Here is a 24,344-nt window from a genome sequence, read left to right as displayed (position 1 = left end):
GGGTAGAAATTTAAACAAGAAATTATTGTATTAAATAGAATGGAAATTGCATATTCCCAGCTTGAGAGTGTGCATGCATGCTTTGCGGAAGGAGGAGGTTCCTGACCCCCCACCCACCCAGCTCCTCCACAGAGTAGGCCTTCATCTTCTTCCTGTTGATTTTATTTGCATGGTTCTCAGTGCCCAAACTTTATGCTATAATTCTGTAATGCTCAATAAACTAAACAACTTCTTGGACTGAATATTTTGAATACCCAGACTGCTTGCAAGATACTCCTGGCCAGCCAGGTTTTATAGAGATAGGCATGAAGATGTGTCACCAGGGAATGAATAAGAGGCAGCAAGGGCCTGTGGTGCCAGGATGGAGTCTCTCCCTGAACCAGTGAAGGAGACGGAAGCTGAGCAGCTGAGCCCTCTCACTCTCCCTCAGTGCTCCCAGACACCCAACACAGAAGCTCCCTCATAAAGGCATGGCTCCCTCTGCCCTTTTCCTGTCCATGCTTCTTCAGCCTCCCTAGCCCTGGCATTATTCTCATTCAAGCATTATTCCCTGAGCCCTGGCTCCATCCTAGGTGATGGGCACACAAACATGGACCTGCCTAGGCAAGCTTACAGTATAGGTTTCATTCAGGACGAAGGCCAACAGTCCGTCAAAAAAGCTCTGGTCAAGGAAGCATGGAGTATTGAAAAAGATGGGTTTGTAATCAGTAGTACATCATGGTATTGAAAGCCATGGACATGGGTGAATTTGCCTAAAAAGAATATAGAATGAGAAGAAAGGAAGGTTTTAGGATGCCGCCCCGAGGAACACCTATATCTGGCTGCCTTGTGGTACAGCCTGCTCATCACCCATTCTCCCTTCTTTAGTAACAGGGTCCTGACTTGTTCAGTGGAAAGACACTGTTTTCCACTTCTGTTACAGCTGGGAAGCCAATGGAATGTAAAACAATGGGTTGTATGGGGCTTACAAGAAGCTTCTTTTCTGACTCGCCTAGGAGGTGCAACATTTTTGCCCTCTGTGCCTTCCTTTTGCTGCCTTCTGGCATGTGGATGTGATGGCTTCCATTTTGGACCATAAGGTGGCCAGGAGGTGACCTTGAAGAAGCTAGGATGCTGAAACAGAAAGATAGATACTAAATCCTTGGGTGGCCTACATTTGACATCCATTGTTTATGAGAGAATTACTCTCCTATCTTATTTAAGGTGCTGTTATTTTTTGTTTCCGGTTAAATGCATCCAAATCCAATCCTGACTGAAAAAGTGAAGCAGAAAAGGATGTACCAAGAATGAAACAAATGAAGAAAAATCATTGAAGTAGAAGGGAAAACTAAGAGAGTGTTTATGTCACAGGAGCCAAAGGGGAAAAATGTTCCATGAAAGAGTAAATGTTCAAAAATGCCAAGTCCTCCTAAGAGATTAAATGAGGTAACACTAAAAAATGGCCCTAAAATTCCATTGGATTTAGTGACCTAGAAGTCACCAGTGACTTTTATGAGACTGTAGTACAGGGAGTGACTAAGGCATTCTGAAGTGGGTTGAGTAGTAAAAGGTGAGGAAAGGGAGACAATTAGTATGCACAAACCTCTTGAGAAGTTCAGCTGTGAAGGAGAGGCAAGAAATAGAGTGGTAGCTGTAAGTGGGGTTTAGAAACTATATTTTTAAGACTGGAGTAAACTTGAGCCAGTCTTAAAAGGAAGTTACTCTTAAAATCCACCACCCATCTGTCAGTTTTTTGTGCTGTGGTGGCTTGCGTGTTGCTGTGATGCTGGAAGCTACGCCATCAGTATTTCGAAAACCAGCACGGTCACCCAGAGTGGACAGGTTTTAGTGGGGTTTCCAGGCTCAGATAGAAGGGAAGAAAGGCCTGGTGATTGAGTTCGAAAAATTAGCCAGTGAAAACCTTAGGATCACAACAGAACATTGTCTGACTCACTTGCTTTGGACACATCATTAAAAAAAAAACCAAACCCAGTGCCTTCGAGTCGATTCTGACTCATAGCGACCCTGTAGGACAGAGTAAAACTGCCCCATAGAGTTTCCAAGAAGCGCCTGGCAGATTAGAACTACCGACCCTTGATTAAAAAAAAAAAAAAAAAAAGGAGGGATTAATTGCTGGAGGAGTATTTTGTGTTTAGAGAAGCAGAGGGCCAGCGAGGGCAATAGAAACCCCCAATGTGATGGATTATTGAAACAACAGACACAATGATGGACTTGAACATGTTGGTGATCATGAGGATGATGCAGGACCAGATGTTTCATTCTACTATAAGGTCTTCATGAGCTGGAGTTAATTTGATGACAGCTATCTAGCTTTCTACCCTTAAAATATATAAAGGGAGGGAGGTTATCAATCCTTGTCCAGCCTAGGTGATAAGGCCCATCATTATAATCACCTCCTCACAGACTCTCTATTCTCTTTCTGTTCTCGTCTTTTACCCTTGTATCTGGAGAAAACGCCATTCCAGAATGAACTTAACCATCTCTGTCCCTTCATTTGAGTAACTGTTGAAGAAAAATTACACAGCCGAGCTGACTGGCTTCATCTCAGAAGCATTCTTATCCACTCTCTGGGATGACTGTTTCACAAATTCTTTCCTCTCCTTAATCTCCACGCTCACTTCCCCTTCCTTGGACTGCTGATGGCTTTCACTTCAACTTTACTGGAAAATGGAAAGTACCAGACATGAATTTTGAAGTCTTAAATAATTTGTTGTTCACCCGCACTTCCTCAGCATAGACACCCATCTCATTTAGGCAAGCCAGGAGACAGGCATTGCCTCGAGGAGGGTTGTTATAGCAAAACAAAGGCAAGTAAAAAAGTCAATCCCTTGTTTTCAAAACTTATTTCAAAGTCAATAATCTCCAGAGAAAAGGCTTTTGGTTGAAGGTTTGCAGACTTTCTGAATTTCATAAATCTTAGCCATAGAACTAGTTAGATAAGTGTGTGTGCATGTTTTGAATGTCACATCATGGGGGATGAGGGGCTGGCAGGGCGTGTGAAATGACTGCCATGCAGTGAAGAATTGCCCTGCCCCAAAAGCCAATAGCATCCCTATTAAGAAGCACTTGTTTAAAGTCCTGAAGGACCAAGGGCATTATGCTTATGCCATAAATAATAGATTTTGGCAGAATAGTTACAGATCCTATCTAGCTTACCTCAACATTACATAAAAATCTCACAGGGTAGATGATGAAGAAGAGTCAGTAAAGGAGAAGAGATCTAAGATATTGGTGGATATCTGAGAAGCAGCCCTGAGCCCCTGCTACCAAGCTGAGTCTCAGGGTCTAGAGGGCATGATTAGCCACCTAAAATAAATTCTGGGATCTGAGGGCAGAGAAGAACTGTGTCTCAGTCCAGGAGGGGAGTGGGGAGCCACATAAAGAAGGAGAAGTGAGTGGAGGAGCAGTAGGCTAGAAGATGGCCACGGAGATTGCCCAGATTGAGGGGCAGAGGAGCCTCACAGACTTTCTTTGCAGCCCTGGCTGTGGGGGCAACAGAAGGATATTTTACAGTGCAGACCCTCATCAAGGCTGGCCGAGCTGGAGTGAGCTCAGGGGAAGACAAGGACTTCCCAGCATGGGGCCCATGAGTTGCAGGTACACCGCCATGCTCCAATGGCTCCATGTGAGGCCCTTTAGATGTTAGAACTCTGTGGTGGCAGAAGACCCTGAATGACAGATCAAGTTTATGTCTTTTGATGGTTAATTTTATGTGTCAGCATGGCTAGGCTATGGTGCTTTAGTCAAGCACTAGTCTAGATGTTGCTATGAAAGTACTTGTATCAGTTAACCTTAAGTAAAGCTAATAATGGTGGTAAAGAGCAAAAATGGAGGTTTCCTGAAGGAGAAGGATTCTGCCTCAAGACTAAACAGGCTTCTTGCCTACCACCGTGCCCACCAGTTTCTGACACAAGACAGCCCAGAGTTGCAAGCCAGTCAGCTGACCTACAGATTTTGGACTTGTCAACCCCCACAATCATGTAAGCCAATTCCTTAAAATAAATCTAGATAGATAGCTGATAGATAGATGGATGATAGGTGGACAGATAGATAGGCGATAGAGAGAGACAGACAGATGACATGGAGATCTTATTAGTTCTGTTTCTCTGGAGGCCCCTAAGACACAACTCATTTTAAAATAGGGCTCAAAATAGAAACTTAGTTCAGTTTCAGAAAAACAACTGTTATCTTTTGCCCACCTTGGTTTGGGGAATGAGAAATTCAAAGTTGCTGCAAAGGTCAGTGCTTTCTTTTCTCTCTCTCCTATTATGACAGCTGAAGAGTTTTGCAGAGGGGTGAGGAGTTTTGCTTCACTGCAATATGGAGGTCTGGGTGGGGGGCTTCCAGTACTGCCTTACAAACTCTTCAGTTGCTCCTCCCCATGGGAAGAGAAGTGGCTTATGTAACTTGTGAAACAGAGGGCCTCACGACAGTGCCTGTTTCTCTCTGCGCCTGTCTCTTTATCTCTCTATATATCTATGTCTCTTCCTCTGTCCCGGTCCTCCTATGTCTGTATGTCTGTCTTTCTGTCTGTCTCACTCTCTCTCTCCTGCCTGCCTCCATATCTTCCAGAGGCCCAAGGTCTTTTCTCAGCTCTCTGCGTCACAATTCGCTCCCCCCAACCGAGCTTTCCCCTCTGCAGTGGGAGCCTGGCAGCTCCCCAGTTGTAAAGTCTATGACTGGCGAGTGATTTCAGCTTCAGAGAAGGAGTATGAAGTTCCACCTTGGGTATAAGCCACATGTTATAATCAGCTTTATCATTAACAAAGGTAATCTGTTATCATCATTTGCTACTAGTTTCTTCTGTATCCCATTGACCTGACTTTAGAGAGGGTGACTTGATCTCTCATGAGCTTCTAAAATTTTCCTCTCTGTTAGAGACTAAGTCTCTCACTGTGCTCTAGGTCCTAGTCCCTCATTTTCTGCAAATGTTACTCCTTTGACAAAACTCTCTCTCCTGGATCATTACCAAGGGGTAAAGCAAAAGTGGCCCCACTTACCAGCAGGCCAATGATGGCACCTTCTGCATCCCATTGCCACACAGGGAACAAGTTAAAGGTACTGCAGGGTGGAGGTACTGATCCCCAAACGAGGCATACTCTTGCCAAAAAGCTCACAGCCAGGATGCCATTAAGCTACTAGCTATGGCTACTGCCTGGGTACTTTGAATTCCTTGTGTCCGGGGACCAGCAGGTAAGAAGAGTCACAGTCTTGGCAGGAGTGATGCTGCTGATGAGCAAAAAACCAAACCCATTGCCATCGAGTCGATCCCGACTCACAGTGACTCTATAGGACAGAGTAGAACTGCTCCATAGAGTTTCTAAGGAGCATCTCGTGGATTCGAACTGCCAACCCTTTGGTTAGCAGCTGTAGCACTTAACCACTATGCCACCAGCATTTCCCCTGATCAGCAAAGGGAGGTAGAAATTCTGTTACACAGTGGGACACATAACACCAGGGGAGGAATATATGTGGACCTCAGTGATCCTCTTGGGCACCTCTTAGAACTTCCTTGCCCTCTTTTGATCGTGAATAGACAAAGGCCTGAGAAGGGTATGGTTATCTGGAGCTCAGATCCTTCAGAAATGAGGATTTGGATAATACCAAGAGGTAAGCCACCAGGACCAGCAGAGGCGATAGCTGAGGGGCAAAGGGAATTTTAAATGGATAATGGAGAGAGGACCAGCACCATTTGCAGTCCTAAGACCGAGTGCAGAGACAGGGATTCTAGTTTGTCACACTGAGCTCCCTCTTCTAAATTTCTCCTCAGAAAGAGAGGCCCACTGGAACCCTGGAAGAGCTGCTCCCTGAATGTATTAAGTGGGTCTGGACTCAGGCAGTTAAGGAAGTGGGCCATTTGGATCTCCCTTCAAAAAAGTACTTGGAGTACAGCTAACTAACAGGTGCCACTACAGAATCTTCGGGATCCACAGCAAGGTGGAATCTGAGACATGTTCCTCTGGGCAGGCCCCAGCCAGCTGCTGAGCATAGAGGGGTCCCACCTCACACTGGGGTGGCTGAGATTTGATCTGCATTGTTACTGGAGTCTCTCTGCCCAATCCTACTTCCTTTCTTCACCTTTCACAGGTGTCAGAGCAGCGTCACAGTCTGAAGGTTTTTCCTCCCAGTCCTGCTTCCTCCCCTTGTCTTTCCCAGGCATTATTCCTCAATCAGCTCTTGTACCCCTTACTTTGTCTCCGTGTCTGCTTCCCAGAGGACCCAAACTGGCACAGCAACACACAAGCCCCTACGGTATGACAAGCTGACAGATGCATAGGGGAACCATTAGTATTCTTCCAGATTGATACACATTTTTTATATACAAATGGGATTATAGCAATATAAATGAGATTATAGTAAACAATGTTATGCAACCTGCTAGACTTTTTTTAACTTAAAATTATCATTTTGGACATATGAACATCTTTCCATATCAATATACGTTAACCTTACCTCATTCTTTTAACAGCTGTTATCATAATTTAGTTAACAAGTCACGTCATTGAAGAACATTTGTTTCCAGGATTTGGCTATTATAAACAAAGCTGCAGTGGATCTCCTTATATTTATTTTTCTGGGAATTGATATTCTATGTTCTTGTCTATTTTTTATTGGTGTGTTTATCTTTTTCATACAGATTTTAAAGAGTTCTTTAAATGTTACAGAAATTAGCTCATTTTCTGATATGTGAATTACAAATATTTTTCTTCAGTTTGTTGTTTATCTTTTGGCATTGCTTGTGCTGTTTTTATTTTAAAATTTATATTAGTCAAATTTATCAGTATTTTCTGTTATGAATTTGGGGTTTGGAGTCTTGCCTAGAAAGGCCTTCTCCATGCCAAATTAAAAAACACCAATCACCTATATAAATTTCTAGTACTTTCATAATTTTCATTTTTTTAATATCTAAATCTTTTATTTTCTGGAGTTTATTTCAGCATAAGTGACTTAGTTTTATTTTTTTTCTGAATGGCTTCCAGTAATTCTAATAAAAAAAAAAAATACCATGTATTAAATGATCCAGCTTTTCCCATTGATTTGAAATGCCACCTTTACCACACTCTAAATTCCCACAATATTTCTTAGTTACTAAGCTCCTCAGTTTTCACTGGATGGCACTGGGTGGGAAGCTCCTCAGTGCCTTAGGATCCTTACAGAACCTGTTAATCATTTACATGTAAAAACACAAATCAGATAAACAACAGAACGGAAATATTCACCTAAGTGTAAGACATAGAAAAGTTCCTCAAGGTCCTCTTTGCCTTTACAGAATGCTACTGGGGATGAGGGATGCCTAAAGTTGAATAAGATGGTCACAGCTTCTCAAGGGGATGTCAGGCAAACAACAAGAGGGCAATCTGGGTTCTTGTTGCCCTCTTAATATAAAACCCTTTCCATCAGAGTTCTTGGACTTCATGAGAGCATGGTAGGTTTTAATGAGTGCTTAACTCCAGAAAGGCTTTGCACTTCAAAGCCTGTTGCTAATACAACCACTGCATTGGGAAAGTAAGTCAGGGGATCAGGAGCACACACAGGAGCTTCAAGTGTCTTATGGTAACCCTCTGCAGCAAGACAGCCTTTCTGAAGGTGAATGCAGACAGACATGGTCTTGATCTTTGAAGTGTACTCAATGAAGAATCAATTCAGGAACTCACAGATACTGGTTACCAGCTTGTGTTTATTCACATCGCAGAGAAGGGTTTAATTAATGTAATACATATTGGTCAATTCTTTGCTTTTAAACTTTACCTTTTGCCCATCAGCAGATCAATACGTATTTTAATCTTCTTCTGTTTTAGAACTGGTTTTAAGGCTCACAGCAAAGAGGCCCCGATTTCACAATCATTAATTGCTATTATCAGTCCCTTTCATTTCCCACACATCAGCGGTTTCTGAAAATTCTGCTTTCATTCCTTTACTAAGTTATCCCTTCTTGTTCATCACTTGGTTCTGTAGTGTCTTTCAACCAAGTACAGAGTTTATAACCAGCCAATAATGCAAAGAAAAAAGAATGCCTTGAAATTCCCCATTGACCAACCAGTCTATCTGACTTCATCAACAACTGCACACAAAACAAGAAATAGTCTGGCCACTTCTTAATGGGTGCTATCAAACACTTCCAAGGATCCAGTGGGTCTGGCAGAAGCTAGAGGACACTATTATTTTTCTCTCTTTTAAATAAGTACTGAATTATCATTTTTGGGTGGTCAGTCATTCCACATATCACAGCATAACTAGTTTCTTCCTGAATTGTCAGTCTTTTCCAGAATATCAAAGGCTGTGGAGTCAAAAAGAATCTGCCATTCCTTCATGCCTAATTCAGGCAAGTCACTTAATCTCAGCCTTAATATCCTCATCTGTAAAATGGGAATACAATAGGGTATTTTTGGAAATTATATGAGCTAATCTAAATAATGTCTTTTGCACATAAGCCAGCTACCAGGACACACCAAAATGAGGGATTGTCCTTGTTAACCGTGTTGCTGTCATTTGTGTCTTATAGACTAAATAAATGGAGAAGGACGTCATGCTTGCTTGGTAAAGTAGAGGGTCAGGGAAAGACAGGAAGACCCTCAATGAGACGGACTGACACAGCGGCTGTAAGAATGGGCTCAAACACAGCAACGATGTGAGGATGGCACAGGACTGGGCGGTGTTTCGTTCTGTTGTATGTAAGGTCGCTATAAGTCAACCGACTCGATGGCACCTAACAACAACAGCTAAGTGGAAGGGAGTAATCTAAATTATCCTCTGTGCTAACACCTGAGAATGCATCTTTTACTTGGAACTTAGGAAGTAAAGGGATTTATTACAGGAAAATTAAAGCAGCATTACAGGAGAACTGCCAGATAGCTTACCCACATAAATCACAGAATGAGAGCCATAAGTGTACTACATTTAACCACCAGCTCTTAATCAATGAGAACTTTCCAAATTATTCTACCTACTATTCATTGCAAGCACAGCCTCGGTCCTCACCTTGGATATCCTTTGCATTGAGAGCATCTTTCCTTAAGAACAAGACAGACTTTAGAGAGAGATAAGGGTTCAAAGGTAGATCTGTCATTTATGAGCTGTCTTTCAGTTTCCCCTTCTGTAAAGTGGTGATGATAATACCTACCTCCTAGAGTTGTTGTGAGGCTCAAACAAGAGAATTATGCAAAGTGCCTAGTCCCCAAATCATAGTCCATGTGCAATAGATGACAGTCCTTTCTACCTTGTATTTCATCATCCTCACTACTGTCTTCTGCAGCAGTAGATGTGTCTCCAGCATCTGAGTTCCCTAGATTCCTTTGACATTCACCTTAGGGGTTTCAAAGATGCAGAGCTTTTACTTTTGCTGCTACTGTTTTTTAAAATTTTATTGTGATAAAAAAATAATAAAATTTTTCCATCTAAATCATTTCTAAGCATACAGTTCAGTGACATTAATTACACTTATTATGTTGTACTGGAAACCGTGGTAGCATAGTGGTTAAGAGCTAAAGGTCAACAGTTCAAATCCACCAGCCACTCCTTGGAAACCCTATGGGGCAGTTCTACTCTGTCCTATAGGGTCACTATGAGTCGGAACAGACTCGACAGCACCTAACAACAACCTGTTGTACTATCATCACCACTCTCCATTCCAAAAGCTTTTCATCACCCCAAAGAGAACTCAATACCCCTGGTAGCCAGGTTCTGTGCAAAATATATTAATAAGATTATCTCATATAACTTCCAAAAATACCTTACTGCTATTCCCACTTTACAGATGGGAATATTAAGACTCGGAGAGATTAACTGACTTGCCCCAGCCTCTGGTAACCACTAATAAACTTTGGTCTCTGTGCATTTGCCTATTCTAGATATTTCATTTAAGTGGGATCATACAATATTTGTCATTTTGTGTCTGACTTTTTTCACTCAATATAATGTTTTCAAGGTTCATCCATGTTGTAGCATGTATCAGAACTTCATTTCTCCTATAAAACCAAACAAACCAAACCCAGTGCCGTCAAGTCGATTCCAACTCATAGTGACCCTATAGGACAGGGTAGAACTGCCCCATAGAGTTTCCAAGGACCGCCTGGCGGACTCAAATTGCCAACCCTTTGGTTAGCAGCCGTAACACTTAACCACTACACCACCAGGAGGGTTCTCCTATAGATTAGTAATATTCTATTGTATGGATATTTTTTTATATACCACATTTTGTTTATCCATTCATCTATTGATAGGCACTTGGGTTGTTTCCATCTTTTGGCTACTGTGAATAATGCTGCAGTGAACATTGCTGTACAGTCCGTGGTTTCAAGACTCTTGAGTATATACCTAGGAGAAGTCATATGGTAATTCTATGTTTAACTTTTTTTTTTTAAATAATTTTTATTGTGCTTTAAGTGAAAGTTTACAAATCAAGTCAGTCTCTCACACAAAAACCCATACACAACTTTTACATACTCCCAATTACTTCCCCCCCATGGGACAGCCCACTCCCTCCTTCCGCTCTCTCTTTTCGTGACCATTTTGCCAGCTTCTGAGCCCCTCTACCCTTGCATCTCTCCTCCAGACAGCAGATGCCAACATTGTCTCAAGTGTCCACTCGAACCAAGTAGCTCACGCCTCGCCAGCATCTCTCTCCAACCTGTCGTCCAGTCCAATCCATGTCTGACGGGCTGGCTTAGGGGATGGCTCCTGTAGTGGGCCAACAGAAGGTCTGGGGGCCATGATCATTGGGACCCTTCCAGTCTCAGTCGGACCATTAAGTCTGGTCTTTTTATGAGAATTTGGGGTCTGCATCCCACTGCTCTCTTGTTCCCTCAGGGGTTCTCTGTTGTGTTCCCTGTCAGGGCAGTCATCGGTTGTGGCCGGGCACCATCTAGTTACTCTGGTCTCAGGACGACGTAGTCTCTGGTTCAAGTAGACCTTTCTGTCTCTTGGGCTCGTTATTATATTGTGTTCTTGGTGTTCTTCATTCTCCTTTGATCCAAGTGGGTTGAGACTCATTGATGCATCTTAGATGGCTGCTTGCTAGCATTTAAGACCCCAGATGCCACTCTTCAAAGTGGGATGCAGAGTGTTTTCTTAATAGATTTTATTATGCCAATTGACTTAGATGTCCCCTGAAACCATGGTCCCCAAACCCCTGCCCCTGCTTCACTGACCTTCGAAGCGTTCAGTTTATTCAGGAAACTGCTTTGCTTTGGTTTAGTCCAGTTGTGCTGACTTCCACTGTGTTGAGTGTTGTCCTTCCCTTCACCCAAAGCAGTTCTTGTTTACTATCTATTTATCTATTTAGTAAATACCCCTCTCTCACCCTCCCTCCCTCCCCCATCTCGTAACCACAAAAGAGTATGTTCTTCTCAGTTTAAACTATTTCCCAAGATCTTATAATAGTGGTCTTATACAATATTTGTCCTTTTGCAATTGACTAATTTCACTCAGCATAATGCCTTCCAGGTTTCTCCATGTTATGAAATGTTTCACCAATTAATCACTGTTCTTTATCGATGCATAGTATTCCATTGTATGGATATACCATAATTTATTTATCCATTCCTATGTTTAACTTTTTGTGGAACAACCAAGCTGTTTTCCAGAGTGGCTGCATCATTTTACATTCCCGCCAGCAATGCATGAGGGGTTTCAATTTGTCCACATCCTAGCTAACACTTGTAATTTTCCATTTTTCTGTTATTAGCCATTCTAGTGGGTGTCAAGTGCTATCTCATTGTGGTTTTAATTTGCATTTCCCTGATGACTAACGACATTGAGCAGCTTTTCATGTGCTATTTGTATACTTTCCTTGGAGAAATGTCTATTCAAGACAGTTGCTCATTTTTAAATTAGATTGTTTGTCTTTTCATTGTTGAGTTGTAGGATTTCTTTATACATTCTGTATATTAAGCCCTTAGCAAATATATAGTTCCCAATATTTTCTCCCATTCTGTAGGCTATCTTTTCTTTCTTGAGAAAGTCGTTTGATGTACAGAAATTGTTTTTATTTTGATGAAGTCCAATTTGTCTATTTTTTTTTTTCTTTTGTTACTTGTGCTTTTGGTGTCGTATCTAAGAATGCATTGTCAAAAAATAAGGTCTTGAGGCTTTACTCCTATGTTTTCTTCTCAGAGTTTTATGATTTTGGTTCTTATATTTAGGTCATTGATCCATTTTGAGTCTATTTTTGTATTTGGTATAAGATAGTGGTCCAACTTCATTCTTTTGTATGTGGAGATCCAGTTATCCCAGTATCATTTGTCTTTGAACTGACCCTCTGCACGATCAGTCGAGAAAAAGAAAAGTGTTTTTACTTGATGTATGGCATGAGTTCATGTAGACTATTTCCATTTACCACATAATTATGGAGCCTCCCTTCTTGTGTTGCACTTTGTACCCGCAAGGCAATGTTTCTGTATTATTTTTATTGTTCATTTTATTCTAAACCTAAAATCATACATGTTCATTGTAGAAATTGTGGAAACATATAAAGGTATGATGAAGAAAATATGAATTATCCACAATTCTATCACTGGTTATATTTTGGTGAGTTTTCTCCCCAATAGATACCAGTGTAGATATTTACATTATATGTAGAAACAAATCAAAATCATTTTGCATACAGAAGTACTTCTACTTATGAACAGATTTTGTTCCAAAATGCAAACCCATTTGTTTCTAATTTCATAGTGACTTTAAACTCAGCACAACATTTAATGGTGGTGGGCAAAATCAACCCCTTTTTGCTCTATTATGTGGCTTAGTACAGACCTGTGAAAATCAGTGAGTGGAAATTTCCTTAGGAAAGATTCCTTGATGGATCAAACTAATGAACTTATTTAAGAATTATGATATATATGACCAAGTGCTTTTCCAGAAAGATTGCTTTTATTTACATACCTACCAACATTGGCACCACCACTGGTACAAAAAGTTATGATTATTCTTAAAATCCTCTCTAATGTGACAGGCAGGAAGCTGGATCCATCCATTGTGTTGTGCTTTCTGAGCCCTGGAAGTTTGCACTTCTCATCGACCATGGCAGTTTTTAGGACTACAAATTAGCCCTAGTACTCACAGCTGAGGGTCCATGCTTCACTGACTTTATTTCTTTCTGGTTTTGTTGCCCACCTTGGCTCTATCTCAAAGCGACACTAACTAGTTCGTCATATGAGACAACAGTCTTTTTTAATCCAGAGGACAATCCAGAGGACTACAGATCCCCCCTGGTCTACACTCTACAGCATATTGGAAAGGGCTATTTATTCTGCTTCACTAGTTTTGGAAGAAATGGTTTCTGAGCAAAGTTTTCTGATTTCCCTACTTCGAATTTTCTCTTTAACCTTCAGTCGGAAGTAAAGTTGACACAGTAGTGCTTAGTTTCCAAAAACCAACACACACACACACACACACATTTTAGTTCTTGTCTGCCTACCTTGGGATGAATAAACATAAATAAAGTGATTATTACAGACTATTCTCATCTCAGACAACTGTATCCATCCCAAAGAGCAGATTATCATAACTCCTTACACAATTATCTGGCATCAGCCGAAGAGATTTCTCAAACAGTATTAAACACTCTTGCTTATCCTGGAACAATTGCCTGTGGGACTTTGGGAGCAGAACTAAGCATCCCTTAAAAAGGTGTTAAGTGCCCAGTAGTCACCTTCCTAGAAATTCCATATATACTTCAGAGATTCACACGCACACCAACATTTAGCACAAAATTCACAATACAAACTATATAGTATATAGGAAATATTGCTAGGTCTTGAAATGTAAAAAGAGAGTCTGGGAAATAAGCTTTTTAGAAAGAAAAGACACCTATTACTAGAAAATATAAGAGAAAAAAAGGAGAGGGTAAAAGGATTGTCATTCAGTAGGCAACTATTGTGTTCCAGGTACTTTGAGGTTAAGCTCACCAAGGGATACAAAAACGGGGAAAAGGCAGTAGACATGAAGATACAACTTTAAAAAGTGTTCAGTCTTTAAGCAGAAGGAAGATGAGGAATTAGAAAAGATGCTCGAGAAGAATCTATCAAACAAGTAGGAGGAGAACTAGGATCGTGTGTTTTTGTGGAAGCTAGAACAGAAATTTAGAGAAGCAGAGACAAGTCCATAGTTAAATGGTACATAGAAGTTGAGGATAAGAATTTATATAAGTTGGATTTACCAATAGGAGGTACCTTTCAAGAGAGAATAGAAGATAAAATTTCTTGAGTGACTTTTTATGGAACTGCCTATTATTTCCTCCTCACCCCATACCACCTTCTTATAAAACCTACCCAATATGCCCTCAGTGTGCTCCCATTGTGCCTGCTGAGAGGGTAGCAGCCCACAGGCCTCTAGCGCTCTGGACACAGCTGATTGCAGGGAGGTGGAGCACGAAGATTTAAGTGTCTCTTGCTAAGCTCTTTTAGGTTCTTAAACTGGAATAGTATGTGAATCAGAGCTATGGTAGCCATGCCTGGGGCAGGTGGAAATGGAGCTGAGAAAGCCAGTCTGAAGAGGGAAAGGAGAGGAAGTGGAAGCGCAGAGAGCAGCAGAGGTGAGAGAACAGGCAGCCCCAGAAACAGAGGAGAAAGATGCTGCTTTGCGAGAAACGGACTCTTTTCTCCCTCTGAAGACTCAGCTGTACTCCTTGCCCTTGGGTTCCATGAATTATCCCTCTTTGCTTCCAATAATTTTGAGTAGGATTTGGTCCCTCATAATCAAATTACCCCTGTCTGAGACAGTGACTACTATGTGCCATTTAACTGTGTGCTAAATAGTCTCTTACGCAATGCTCAGAAGAGCCCAGCAAAGACAATGTCATTATCTCCCTTTGCCCCCAGAGGAATCTGAAGTTCCTAGAGGTCAAATAACTTGCCTAAGCTCGCACAGCTGGTAAGTGAATTTGGTCATAAATTCTCACACCCCTCCCCTGTGCCACAAACACATTGCCAGTTCGATTATTGCTGATTGATGAAGCATCCTCGAAAGTATGGGAAGGCTATGTCTGTGCTATAATCTCTCCGCTTATATTATATTATGAATATTATCACCTTAATTTGCATTACTCAGACATCAGCATGCGGTATGCTCCACAAGAGAGGAAGAGTGTCAGAGAAAGCCAGAAGCTTCTCAAAAGAAGTTGGCGTTCTCCCAGTTCATGAAATAAACTACAACTACAATGTGAACTTTATCACAAGTTCTTAGAGACTCTAACAGAAGTATAAGCTTTTTCAGTTATTAAAAGAATTGAAAGCTTTTTATTGTGCATGAAAAAGACAAACTCCTCCCTTTCAAATTATTCCACTTTATAGTACAATTCCTTCTGGCTGGGAGGAGAACTTCAGACACTTTTTCAAATAACCCCAACCATTTAATCTGTACCTTTAGGAAGTCATGCTGAGAGTATATGGAAAAGAGACAGAAAGAGCGAGAAAGAGGAGGGTGGAGAAGGGAGGGGGTTAGGGAGAAGAAAAGGTAAGACATTGTTTCTGAAGTAATAAGAATCTCCTGGTTTTTCTGGCCTATTTTAAAATGAGCTGGGTATTTCTAACCACAAAGATCACCTAGCATTGTTTAGGTAGCTACAACTTAAAAACCTTCCACTTTTCTGCTCCAGACAGATCTTTCCACTAATTAGTCATCCCCATCATACATAAATCAGAACTAATTAAATACTTCACTAGAAATTAGGATGCTTTGAGCTATGATTATATATATACACATATACTACAACCAAGAATATCAGCCATACCATTATACAGGGTAAATATGCCTGCCCAAGTAGAATGATACATCTCAGACAAAGGCCAAGGACCTTCTAGAGTTTGGGAAATTCACAGAAAAGATCACTGGAGAATCCATTCTGGAAAGCATGGGTGTGGGGAATAGTGGTCTTACATGTTGCCTACTGTATTTGGAAAAGAATCTGAGACACTGAGGATGCTAAGAGGGAATGGGGAGATGAGTAGCTGCAACCCCTGGCAGGGCCATGTGCTAGGGAGACTGCTGGGGTAGGGGTAGCCCACGAGCCTCTTTGTCTTGAGTTTATTAAGAACTGGTTCTGGAACCTTTAAAATCTTGAAAATAACATCTAATTTTAGGAGTTGCTTATCCTTGTTTTTGGAAAACTACTTCAATAAATATTTTGGTCTACAAAGGTAAAGCCAAGATCTTAATTTGGAATAGAAAACTTCCAGAAAACATTAACTGCTTTGTATAATTATATCTAGACTTCTATTATGTGTGTGGCTTCACTTCAGTAGACTCTGGCTAAGAGGTAGATTGGGAGGAAAGCTGAGACTTTTTAAAATTTTCCTTCTTTGTAGGACTTGTTATATGATAGCATACCAGGCTCTGAGTAAAGGAGACATATGACAGAGCACACTTATTGTGAAGAGGTAAGTTGGCCTCTAAAACATGGCAGTAGGCCAGGAGAGTACCTGTGGAAGGGCTTCGCCTAAGGACATTGGGAGTGTTCATATTATTATCATTACTCAGGTTTAAAATTTTTCTTTTCTGTGACAAAATCCTGACCATTTATTCTCAAGTCTTCAGTAAGCTGTTCCCAAACACTACAACCTCTACTTAGCTAAACTTAGGGAATTAAGGCAAGGGCCAATGCCCATACTTTAAGCAGTAGGGGTAGTGTGGTAGCAAACTTATGGGTCATTAATGAGGTCCAGAACTGTGTGGCTGTGGCTTGGCACTAGGTGGCTGCCTAAAGTGACAAGCAATATCCAAGACGGATTTATGAAATATGTAAAACATTCATTAGGAAGCTACAGTAATACCTAGGAAGAGAAATCATGAAAATGACTGGATTTCCTGCAGTCAAATGGCATGGGGTATTACACTAATCCTTTCTGCAGTTATTAAAGGGAATTGTGACCCATAGAGGCTGCAAAAATCTTTTCAAGAAACGTGAGAGTGGAAGAAAGGCACAAAATGGTGGTAGTTTTGGGGAAAGTTATTTTTTTAGGCTACAGGAAAACCGAAGGCAAGAAAAATATTTTAAAAGTACAAGTGAGAAAACTTAATTGAGTTAGTAGAGTTTTGAAGGAGAAAGGAAAGGTTCAAGGCTACAGAAGGGATAGCCAGAGAAATAAAGAAAGAGAGTGAAAAAATAAGGGATTTTGAGGTTAAAGGAAAGAAACTAGAAAACTCACTTCAGGTAATATTGATTTTTTCCAGGAAAGTAAAAGATGGGGTCAAGTAGGAGGTTGGCTACTCTACCAAAACTAATGGGAACAAAAGAGGTGCTGAATTAATTTTCAGGGAGCCTGATTTAGAATCAGTAAGAGAAAGGGAAAAGGATGTTAAATAGTAGTGCCAACCAGCTCAAGTCTCTGACTTGTGCCAGTAAGTGTTCAATAAATTAGGAACACAGAAATCAGCCGGAGGCTTTTAACCAGGACTTGGGTTTGGCAGGTGGCAATAGTGATCAGTGAAGAGGGCAGAATCAGGCTTCAGAGGTGCAAGAATGGGGGTGATAAATTGTGGAGAGAAGATTTAATACCCTAATTTAGAATGACTAGCTGATTCTGTAGGCAAAAAAAGTGTGGGAGAGGGAGAAGAGAAAAGGATAGTAGAACTAGATTCTTTCCTGTGCTTACCATCAAAAATAGTAATGATATCTAGGTTTATACTTTCCTTGCCAAATAAAAGTATAGCTACATCTGCCTAGCTATATCATATGCATCTAAAAACCACTCAGCAGTCATTGTGCTTGATAATATTTGCTGGATAGGGAAGAGAAAGGAAATAAGATTTATTGAACTCCTCCTATATATAAGTTATGGCTCCTCCTTCAAAGAGCTTAGAATTCAGAAGGGGAGATATTAAGAGATAATTTGAAAACATCATAAAGGAAAGCACAGGGTGCTTGAGTGGACATCGGGGGAGCTACCTCAGACAGCCAGGGAGGGCTTCCGGGAAAGGGTGATCCCTGAACCAAGTCTGGAAGGATGGGTAAGAATGAGCCAGGCAAATATCATAGAAAAGATATTCAAAGCCCCGGAGTATAATGTGCAAAGCGACAAAGGAAAGAAAAAGCAATTTGAGTTCTAGAAGCTCAGGCTGTATAACTTCAACATGCCATGCTTATGACTTTTTAGTCTTGTTTCTCAGTACATAAAACTGGTTTTCTTTCTTGCAGTCAGAAATATGCATGTTAACCAAAAGTTGGTTGTTTTAAAAGATTAACAAAATTGACAAACTTTTAGCCAAATCCAAGAAAAACGGGAGAAGATCCAAATTACTAAAATCAGGAGGAAGGACATACTGACCTCACAGAAATAAAAAGGATTATTGTGTGCTGAAAATTAATGTAGATGAAATGGACAAATTCCTAGAAAGACATAAACTACTAAAATTGACTCGAGAAGAAACAAAAGATCTGAATAGACTTATTTGTAACCTGACCCTACAAATGCCAATATATTTCCATTAGTCCTTAGACTAGCCCAAGCCAGGTTTGGCCTGCCCCGTACGCGCAAAACAGCCAGCTAAGACCACTAATTGACTTCAACAGAGGACGAAGCAACAGGTGGAATGAATCAGAAGGAAATCATCACTTGGATCATGTCACCATCACAAGAATCATGTCACCTCCTGTTTCCTGGCTACCTTCTAGAATTTTCCATCCCCAGTACACGTGCGCCGCCACTATCTTGCTGCCCAAATCACATATAAACCCTGCTTCCCCATAACTCAGGGAGCCGGATCTGAGGAACTTCTCCTGGCTCCTTGCTCTGCACATTGCAATAAAGTTAGTTTCTCTTTCCCAAAGACCAGTGTCCAGATAATTGGCAAATCTGAGTGTGCCAGATAAGGACCCACCTTTCAGGATTCGGTAACATATTCAATAAAGAAACTGAATTAGTAAACAAAAAACAGCCCAAGAGAAAAGCCCAAGCCCAGATGGCTTTACTTGTAAATTCTACCAAACATTTAAAGAATTCACGCCGATCCTCACCAACTCCTGCAAAAAATAGAGGAGGAAGTAACTCTTCCCAATTCAGCTTATGAAGCCAGAATTATCCCGAGACAAAGTCATCACAAGAAAGAAAATTTTAGACCAATACAGACACAAAAATCTTCAACAGGACTTCCTGCCAGCATGGCACCATAGAAGCACCATGCCGTCCCTCTACAGCAAAGACCAGAAAAACTAAGTAAAACAGAGACAAACGTCATTCCTGGAACCTGAACTGTCAAATGAAGAGATAAAGAACTCAGCCAAGCACCGAATGGAATAAGAAACTGACAGAGGACAGAGAGTGAGGAGAGATACATGTGGAAGGCCCCACTGTTAATGCAGCATGCATCTGCCATCTTGGACTCCTGTTGGGGATCGGCAGACTGAACGCTTTCTCCTAAAATCAGGAACAAGGTAAGGATGTCCACTCTCATTACTTCTGTTCAACAGTGTACTAGAGGTTCTGGCCAAGGCAACTGGCAAGAAAGAGAAATAAAGGCTTTCAGAATGGAAAGAAAAGGATAAAACTGTCTCTATTTGTAGCTGACATGGTCTTATATATAGAAAACCATAATGAATCCACCAAAAAACTATTATAACTAAAAAATACGTTCAGCAAGATTACAGGATATAAGGTTAACATATAAAAGTCAATAATATTTCTAAACACTAGCAATGAACTAACCAAAAACGAAATTAAGAATACCATTCCATTTACAATAGCATCAAAGAGTAAAATACTAAGGAATACATTTAACGAAAAAGTACAAGACCTGTATACTGAAAATTATAAAACATCATTGAGAAGATTAAAGAAGACCTAAATAAATGGAAAGACGTATCATGTTCAAGACATAATATTGTCAAGATGGCAATACTCCCCAAATTGATCTAAAATTTTAAGCAATCCCTATCAAAATTGCAAATATTTTGCAGAAATTCATAAGCTGATCCTAAGATTCACATGGAAGTACAAGCATCCAAAAATAGCCAAAACAATCTTCAAAAGAACAAAGTTGTAGAATTCACACTTCTCAATTTCAAAACTTACTTCAAAGTGACAGTAATCAAGAGTGTTATACTGGCGTAAGGGTAAACATATAGATCAAAGGAAAAGGATTGAGAACTCAAAAATAAATTCCTACATTTATATTCAATTGATTTTGACAAGATTGCCAAGACAACTCAATGGAGAAAGAATTGTCTTTTCAATAAATGGTGCTGGAACAACTGAAAAACCACATGCAAAAGAATAAAGTTGGGGGAGGCGGAGCCAAGATGGCAGAATAGACAGACGCTTCCCTCGAGCCCTCTTTACAACAAAGACCCCAAAAAACAAGTGAAACGAGTGTATTTGTGACAAGCTGGGAGCCGTGAGCATCAAAGGCAAGTTTAGACAATGAACTGAAAGGCAGGGGAAGGAAGAGGCCGTTCAGAAGTGGAGAGGAGTTGCTGGCCCTGAATCACAGGGAACCCTCAGGCACCATTCCTGGAGCAGTGGCAGCAGCTGTGGGCTGGTACTAGCATTCGGCTGCAGTTTCCTCAGGGAGAAGCAGCCAGCCACACAGCCCCCTACACCTCTGGAGCCTGAGGAGAACGGTGCTGTCAGCAAAAGCTAAGTACTAGTGTATATTTTACCCTGCCCCCCCACCCCCATCCACAAGCTGCCTTCAGCGGCTGAATCCCTGGGCCTGAGATAGACCCTGGTGAGCACCTAGAGCCATCCTCCCAGCATTGGGGAAGGAAAAAATTCGCAACTTGGGGGAAAAGATAATTTGCTAGCTCCACTAACCGGGGAAGCTCAGGACAGAAGCGGCTCCTGTCTAGGCATAAACCATCCGTGGATCTTGAGCACCTTCCCTTCTGCATGGACCTGTGTGGGCCTATTTTGGGAGAATAGGCCCTTGTTGGCAAACTCCAACCATTTCAGCTGTGTGGTGGAGAGGTTGGTGTTTGACGTTTGACATTGGTTTGCCTATTAAACAAGGTCCTTACCTACCCACATCAGGGACCTAAGGACTGGTAGCTCCACTCACGTCACCCAGCCACCTGCGAAAGGGGTCCAAGGAGAACTGGTACCTCAAAGTCCTTACAACCAAAAACTTTGGATGCCCATGGTCCCTCTGCAGAACTCACCCACCAGCACACTTTAGGGAACAGAGGCACGTTTTCCTCAGAGACACTTGGGGCTTGGTTCTCAGCCCCCTGCCTTGTTCAGAGCATGACCACTGCTGCAATCAGATACTGGTATATACACCAATCACCCCTGCCCCTCTAAGACTGTAGGACAGAGCCTGTACCACACACTTGATATCAGCTACCTGGAAACCTGAGCTGAATTCACACAAGAAAACTGAATGGACTTCTAGACTGATATACCTGATAACAGCTCTAGCCAGGTGGGGACAGGACCCCAGAGCTCCAAAGGCAAAAATAATCAAGCTAGCTCACTCAAGCAACCCATAGGGGTATACCAAAACAAAACAAAGCAAGCAGCTACGACACAGTAAGCAAGCATAAACTAATACAATAACTTACATAGATGGCTCAGAGACAACAGTCAATATCAAGTCACATAAAGAAACAGACCGTGATCACCTCAACAGGCTCTCAAAACAAAGAATCCAGGGATCTTCTAGATGAAAGTGCATTCCTGGAATTACCAGATGCAGAATACAAAAGTTTAATATACAAGACCCTTCAAGACATCAGGAAGGAAATGAGGCAATATGCACAACAAGCCAAGGAACACACAGATAAAGCAACTGAAGAAATTAGGAAGATTATTCAGGAACAAAATGAAAAGTGTAATAAGCTGGAAAAAATCGTACACAGACAACAATCAGGAATTCAGAAGATTAACAATAAAATTACAGAATTAGATAACTCATTAGAAAGTCAGAGGAGCAGAACTGAGCAAGTAGAAGCTAGAATTTCTGAACTTGAAGATAAATCACTTGGCACTAATATATTTGAAGAAAAATCAGATAAAAGAATTTTAAAAAATTAAGAAACCTTAAGAATCATGTGGGACGCTATCAAGAGAAATAACCTACGAGTGACTGGAGTACCAGAAGAGGGAGGGATAACAGAAAATACAGAGAAAATTGTTGAAGATTTGTTGGCAGAAAACTTTCCTGATATTGTGAAAGATGAGAGGATATCTATCCAAAATGCTCATCAAACTCCAAATAAGCTGGATTTTAAAAAAAGAAAGTCACCAAGACATATTATAATCAAGCTTGCCAAAACCAAAGATAAAGAGACAATTATAAGAGCAGCGAGGGATAAAAGAAAAGTCACCTACAAAGGACAGCCAATAAAAGTAAGCTTGAACTACTTGGCAGAAACCATGCAGGCAAGAAGGCAATGGGATGACATATTTAAAAAATTGAAGGAAAAAAATTGCCTGCCAAGAATCATATAACCAGCAAAACTGTCTCTTAAATAAGAAGGTGAAATTAAGACATTTCCAGATAAACACAAGTTGAGGGAATTTGTAAAAACCAAACCAAAACTACAAGAAATACTAAAGGGAGTTCTTTGGTTAGAAAGTCAATAATATCGGGTATCAACCGAAGATTAGAACACTGGGCAGAACAACCAAAAGTCAACCCAGACAAGGAAATACAAAAAAACAAAGCAAGATTTTAAAAAAAAAAGCCCAACACAGGGTAACGGCGATGTTATTAGGGATTAAGAAATGCAATCATACACCTTCCATATGGAGAGGAAGATATGGTGATACAAAGAAATAAAAGTTAGGTTTAAATTTAGAAAAATGGGGGTAAATAATAAGGTAACCACAAAGGAGGCAAACTATCCTACTCATCAAAATAAAATACAAGGGAAAAATACAGACTCAGCAGAAACAAAATCAACAACAACAAATATGAGGAAAGGACAATATATACAGAAAATCTACTCAGCACGTGAAATCAAGTGGGAAAAAGAAACTGTCAACACACACAAAAAGACACCAAAATCATAGTACTAAATTCATACCTATCCATAATTACCTTGAATGTCAATGGACTAAATGCACCAATAAAGAGACAGAGAGTGGCAGAATGGATTAAAAAACAAGATCCATCTATATGCTCCCTAAAAGAGACACATCTTAGACTTAGAGACACAAACAAACTAAAACTCAAAGGATGGAAAAAAATATATCAAGCAAACAACAATCAAAAAAGAGCAGGAGTGGCAATATTAATTTCTGACAAAATAGACTTTAAAGTTAAATCCATCAAAAAGGATAAGGAAGGACACTATATAATGATTAAAGGGACAATACACCAAGAAGATATAACCATATTAAATATTTATGCACCCAATGACAGGGCTGTAAGACACATACAACAAACTCTATCAGCATTGAAAAGTGAGATAGACAGCTCCACAATACTAGTAGGAGACTTCAACACACCACTTTCAGTGAAGGACAGGACATCCAGAAAGAAGCTCAATAAGGACACGGAAGATCTAAATGCCACAATCAACCAACTTGACCTAGTAGACATATACAGAATACTCCACCCAACAGCAACCAAGTATACTTTCTTTTCTAGTGCACATGGAACATTCTCTAGAATAGACAGCATATTAGGTCATAAAGCAAGCCTTAGCAGAATCCAAAACATTGAAATATTACAAAGCATCTTCTCTGACCATAAGGCCATAAAAGTGGAAATCAATAACAGGAAAAGCAGGGAAAAGAAATCAAACACTTGGAAACTGAACATTACCATGCTCAAAAAAGACTGGATTATAGAAGACATTAAGGATGGAATAAAGAAATTCAGAGAATCCAATGGGAATGAAAACACTTCCTATCAGAACCTTTGAGACACAGCAAAAGCGGTGCTCAGAGGCCAATTTATATCAATAAATGCACACATCCAAAAAGAAGAAAGGGCTAAAATCAAATAATTATCCCTACAACTTGAGCAAATAGAAAGAGAGCAACAAAAGAAACCCACAGGCACCAGAAGGAAACAAGTAATAAGAATTAGAGCTGAACTAAATGAAATAGAAAACAGAAAAACAATTGAAAGAATTAACAAGACCAAAAGCTGTTTTTTTTAAAAAATCAACAAAATTGATAAACCACTGGCCAATCTGACAAAAGAAAAACAGGAGAGGAAGCAAATAACCTGAATAAGAAATGAGAGGGGCGATATTACAACAGACCCAACTGAAATTAAAAGAATCATATCAGATTACAATGAAAAATTATACTCAAATTTGACAACCTAGAAGAAATGGATAAATTCCTAGAAACAGACTGCCTACCTAAACTAACACAAACAGAGGTAGAACAACTAAATAGACCCATAACAAAAGAAGAGATTAAAAAGGTAATCAAAAAACTCCCAACAACTAAAAAAAA

General features: G+C 40.5%; 1 protein-coding gene across 6 annotated transcripts in view; it reads right to left on the bottom strand.

The window, feature by feature from the left end:
* CCDC171 (coiled-coil domain containing 171) overlaps nucleotides 1-24,344 on the bottom strand; it is a 419,844-nt gene that overhangs the window by 54,180 nt on the left and 341,320 nt on the right. The window lies entirely within an intron of this gene.

Source organism: Elephas maximus, chromosome 9 (assembly GCF_024166365.1).
Source record: "Elephas maximus indicus isolate mEleMax1 chromosome 9, mEleMax1 primary haplotype, whole genome shotgun sequence".
NCBI classification, from domain to species: domain Eukaryota; kingdom Metazoa; phylum Chordata; class Mammalia; order Proboscidea; family Elephantidae; genus Elephas; species Elephas maximus.
This window is presented reverse-complemented; position numbering and strand designations above follow the sequence as displayed.